Genomic DNA, 6,000 nt, shown 5'->3' with positions numbered 1-6,000 from the left:
GCAAATGTCCACTAACAATCCCCCCCACCCTCCAAAAAAATTAAAAGTGTAACCTTATATGCACATATCAAAACAGCTTATCTAAAACAATTTGTAATTACATACATTGCAATGCAGCCTGGCCCCGCCGTCACCAACTTTCCTCAAGTCAATACTCAGCCTCAATTCTGAGGTTTGACCTCAAATTTATGCACTTTTCTTTAAAGGGTTTTAGTTGTTGAATGAGGTGAGGGATTTGAAAATTTTGGTGACGGTGGAGCCAGGAAGTGTATTAATGCATGATGAGAATAACAGGATTGCAGCAGTCATTTTCAGTTAATTCTGAAAGCAAGCAAAAAATCGTAGTAATAGCAGGAGCGCTTAGAATAGAACAAATTATGACCAACATTAAACAATGAGCACTATTGCTATTAGCTTATCATTGGATTCAACTCAAATGACAGAGACTTAAATATATAAATATACAGTTGAACTTTCGTCTTTGATATCTTGAACACTGATATCTCGAATACAATGGATATGTCGAGTGATCTGTAAGTCCCAACCACTTATTTTTTGAGTATTTCACTCTCGATATCTCGAATACTCGGATATCTCAAAGTTTTTAAACAGTCCCATCTAGTTCGAGATAATGAAGTTTGACTGTATAATAGTCTTAAATGGGGAGAAAGACTAACAAGATTAAAATCATGAATTTCTGTCGTGCATGCGCAAGTCAATATATGTACCGGTAATTCAGGACAAAAATAAAGATTAAATATAACACACATGTAGTAGAATTATCTAAGCATGAGTTGTACTTGCTATTAATGAATAGCAATTCAATATGAAAATGGCATAATGAAATATCTATTGTAGAAGAATAAATTTTTATGAAGGATCATATTTCCCTGATTATCCTTGAAATAAAGAACAAGAGGAAAGCTGTCAACATGACAGCAAACCTGGTTTTCTTTTGTGTGAACAGTATTCATAATCCATTTGTCAACCCTGAATTGATGAACACTAGCATAGTACCTCTCCAAAGAAATGAAGGACTCTATGTGCAATATTTTGCACAAAAATTACAAAGTTCAACAGCTGGTACTTTGTCACAAATTATCAAAAATCAAATTCCAAGTTATATGCACATCTCTGATACATGTACCATTGATCTGCAAAACCAAAATTTGTACAATAGGGGTAACCTTTTGACAGCTGTCCACCCACCATTTTCACCATTTCAATAACCAGATGTTTCCTTTGGAAAACCCTGCTAAAATTTTATCCTCAAGAAATATTTTTGCTTTTACTATATAAATAACAACAAATCTATTTAACAGTACAGGTTAGCTACAAGTATCATAATAATATAACTGTCAGTGAGAACTATACATTCAAACAGATGAATTAATTATCCTATTTGTTGTATAGAGGCTATGGGTCTATGACCTTTAACATTCAGTACATGAGTTGGATCACTTCTATAATATAACACTGAGTGATCATTCTGAATAGATGCACTATGACAGGCATCAGTGCTTTTTGATAGCAATAGTTATTATCAATATTCAGGCTATCATTGTACAAAACACCATTAATTTTATGGAATCAATAAAGGACAAAAGATGATTTTTGACACTGCAGCCCCCATAAATTTCCTCCATATGTTATCAAAAACCGTTCTTGTGCATTATGTCATTTCAAAAAGATAATCTGCATTATTTATGAATACTGATACATCAGCGGGGATTCTCTGCCACTTTTATCATGAAAGCAACATCAAAAATACAACAGTAATGGGGCATTAAAGTAAGACTCAGCCTCTTCTAACACACTGTTACCCTGAGCTGCTAACAACCTGCCCCTCAGAGCTACAGCACTCTGCTGTGTTTAGTTAATCCTAGGGGTTCCAAACAAGGACCAGTATTTTCTGTTTATCATGTACGTTGTGTCAAACCCAAAGGACAGATTTCATTTTCCTGGTCTTTAACCCAAACTCCTTTCCTCCACAGCCAAAAGAATTCTAAATGGACCAATATACCATAGTCAAATGCGAGAGGGAATTCATACCCCTGAAATTCAAAGAACCCTTTTTTACTCCCAAAACAAGAGAAACCATCAAGAAAAGTATTATGAAATCTAATTTTAAACATAAAATGCGGCTGAAATTTTGAATAATGAACTTCTAATGGAACAGAAAACGCAATGTATGTCAAGATTTCATATGATTTGACCTTAACCTCAATCAGTCTGTGACTCAAATTACAGAACATGATTATATAGACCAGAAATATTACCAGCAGTTAATTTGTGAGTGACTCTTCATTGCTATACAGTAGATTGATTTTGTGAACGCTTTAAAAAATTACCATACATGATGCAGTGGAAACATAAACTAGTAATTTCATTTTTGGGGTGCGGGGTGGGGGGTGAGGGGGGGGGGGGGGGGGGTAAGGGTAGGGAGGGTGGAGGGAATTCTGTGTTTACTTTCTTCAGCATTTACTCCAAATCTTTGAGAAAATGTACTGAAAAGTTTTGAAAATCATGAAAAAAGTTCTACATCAATGAAATTAAGTTAAAAGAAATTTGCCCCCCCCCCTCCAATACAACTGTTCTGTTACCTGCACAGTTTGTTGTGAGATAGCAAGTACATCTTTCCATACTACATCCATCAATGCAATTCTCAAGAAGTTAAACTAAATTGTGGACACTTAGCATTGTCAATGTGTCCAAAATGGGTGGCCAAACCATCACTGGACTAATCATGACAGACTAACAACCAGCACAAAGGGATCAAAGGTCAAAGGGTCATGTATGATCAATCAAGATGAGACTATGGTTCCCCCTCCCCTCTCCCCAATTCTATACTTCTCCTTCATTCCTAAAGCAATGGGACATTAAGAAAATTAGTGAAAGGAACATACATCTTTGTTGACATCTCTTTATTCAATAACTGTCAGACTGCCAAATCAAACTCATGTCTTTCATAATGAGCCCATCATGTTAATGTCACTCTTCATCAATCCACATACCTGATTTAATTTGTAAGGACTTCAAGAATAAGGTTTTGTTTTTAAATATAGCAATAGCTGTCCCCCATCCCATAATTGTGGTTAGTCCATTTTTGTGGAAAGAGTAAGTGGAAGTGGGGGGGGGGGGGGGGGGGGTTAAGGCCCGAGGGTGTGCATGTTCAAGAAAAAAAATACGGCTACATGAGATTTTGACACAGACATTGGATAAAATTTTGTGTGAATATGTCAATATATCTTGACCAAATAAAGCCAAATATTAATCATCTTTTGTATTATGATAGAGATTTAAAACTTATCAGTAGCATATTTCATGCTAAGGCAACAGCTGTCAGAATTTCCAGCCAGCACAGGGCAATAAATGACTGTGTATTTTCTCTGTCACTTTGTTTATTGGTTATAGAAGCTCATAAAGAACAATCTCAAAATGTGAAGAGCCCTGTTGATGCAGACACCTGAATGCAATTCCATCCACTCTTCACACACTTGTACTCAAATGAGTATAGTCAATAACCCATTAAGAAAGACACTGAGAGTTCTGCAAGAAGGAATCTGCATCCCTAAATCCCTGCATAAATGTGGGATCTTTGGTCAGCCTGGCGTCTGTGATGGCTAGATCAGCAGACAGGCTTTCCTGGACTTCAGAGCCAACTCACATTCATCTCCTTCCAAGAGTTGGACAGATGATGGATGGATAGACAAGACATCCTCCCAAACAGTCTTCATCTTCCATCATAAAATCCAAGGTTTTACTGTGAGAATGGTGACAATTTATTCATCAGATACTGGTATTGCCAGAATTCACTACTCTTTTTTATTTCATTTGAATATTTATTGTGCGGGACTATCATGAGGGAAGCCAACATATTGTTTTTCATGAGTGTGAAGTTCTTGTGTATCATTAATATAGAGAGTTCATGAAAGATGCTGAGCATATCAACTTATTGATATCTTGTTTTTATTTGTGTGTGTGTGTGTGTGAGAGAGAGAGAGAGAGAGAGAGAGAGAGAGAGAGAGAGAGAGGGGGGGTTAAACTTAATACACTCCTGTTATCAATATTTAATTGTTAATTCATCTCTTTGTCAACAGTTGACAAATCACAATAAATTACAAGACTGATTTAGTTACCGCAATAAAAAATATTTTCTGAAAAACAATCAAAATGTCTTATTGTTGATGCAAGGCAGCTCAAAGTATCCCTTAGGGATAAAATGAACCTGCCACAATCCCCTCCAAATAAAATCTGCACATTTTTCTCCCCCTACACTCATTAGGACCTTGAAGTATATCATAAGGTGATATAACTGCAATTTCTAAAATTTCGTCCTGACACAATGAAATCTACGGCAAATGATTTATAATCCCCCTGTTGTGTGCTTTATCACACTAATTGACACATTTATCTCAAACTGTAACCAAGCCCAGTGTTGTTTCGGTGACTGACATACTCCGATCCAACTTATCAATTGATGCAATGCAAGCATCTAATTGTTCCTAATTGTCAGGGGTGGTATCATGACAACCTCTTTCTATTTTCTCCTTGCACAATGGGATTCAAGTCTGTAGCAAACAATATCTTGTCAAATTTGTCATGTGTCATTCTATCCAGAAAGGTTCTGCTTTTAATCAATTCCTGCAATGGATATTTCTGTGTTGTTTCTTTTTTCTCTCTCCCTGCTTTCATAACATGAGAAGGTTAAAATGATGTTTGCAAGATGATTAACCATTTTTAACTTTAACTGAGAAGGTACAACATATCTCTCATACATCATTGGTCAGCAAGAAGTTCCTGTTAAATGCTGATGGACAGAAAATCAAAGTATTTTGATATCCCCCCCCCCCATTCTTTAGATAACATTAATTTAGATTATTAGGAAATGTCTGATGTAACATGTGTCAAGGAATATCACAAACACGGACCATACTTAACATATGGACTGCCTCATACACCCCTGTCTAATGCTTATCATTCAAGAGTAAAAAACATGTCTTAATTTGTGTACAGTTGCTATCTAACCGAAGCTAATGTGAAAGGTGTATTAAGATTTAAAACACATTTAGGTGTCCCCTCCTTTTTGGCTTTAATGTCAATATATTTTACTGTTCGTTTATGAGTGCAAAGTGAAGTTCACCATTCTACTCATAGCCACCTTTCCCCAAACAAACTCCTGACATCTTTTGAGGAATAAAAAAAATTGTGATTTAATTAACTGAACATTCTTGGTTTAAAAAACAAACATAAAAAGAAATGGATTTTTTTGCTGGTGGTGATGGAGGAGGGGGTTACATTTAATTTATGTTTCAAAATTTGACCTCCAAAAGATGTACAAAAGATAAAATTTAGACTCTGATCATCCCTCTGAATTATTGTCCTTTTCTTAACCCATTGGTAGGAAAGGGACAAAAGTCACAAAACTGATAAGATGTGATCTCCATAGGAACAAGCTTAATCTGAGAGAAAGTGACCCGAGTAGGATGTTCATGACATTTGTCATTTATTTGCTGCAATCTGATTGACAGTTTGATATGAAGACTTGATGAGGGCTCAGAAAAAACCCCACAGCATCCACAATCTCTCCCCATTTACCTGCCACTGACAACTGTGAAAAAGAGCCATGTCTCGGATCTTCTTAACAGAAATCCTGTCAATTTGTGTATGTCATTCAACGACTGCAGACAATGCCTTCCATTAGCCATTGAAATATCCCAGTGAGAATTTCTTGTGCTTTCAAAAACAAACTAAAAATCAAAACCTCGGGGGCTGTCCATTAAGAAAAGCTCATGTCTGAGCAACTTTGATGCTATTGATACCGGTAATCACTGTTTTCATAGAATTTATCAGTTCATCTATTAATAATTTCCAAAAAAAAATCATAATAACAAACTAGATTCCCTGTTTTAGATCAGATTAAAAAAAAATTCAATATTACCCATACAAGTTTATGAAAAGTTACATTGTCTGAACTGGTTTTTCTTCCTGTTTGTTATC

At 35.8% G+C, this 6,000-nt stretch overlaps 1 protein-coding gene across 1 annotated transcript in view; it reads right to left on the bottom strand.

The window, feature by feature from the left end:
* Positions 1 to 6,000, bottom strand: part of LOC128189050 (protein tiptop-like) — a 39,760-nt gene that overhangs the window by 32,792 nt on the left and 968 nt on the right. The window lies entirely within an intron of this gene.

Source organism: Crassostrea angulata, chromosome 6 (genome assembly GCF_025612915.1).
Source record: "Crassostrea angulata isolate pt1a10 chromosome 6, ASM2561291v2, whole genome shotgun sequence".
Classification (NCBI taxonomy): Eukaryota; Metazoa; Mollusca; class Bivalvia; order Ostreida; family Ostreidae; genus Magallana; species Magallana angulata.
Note: the sequence above shows the minus strand (reverse complement) of the source record. Positions and strands in the feature narration are given on the sequence as shown.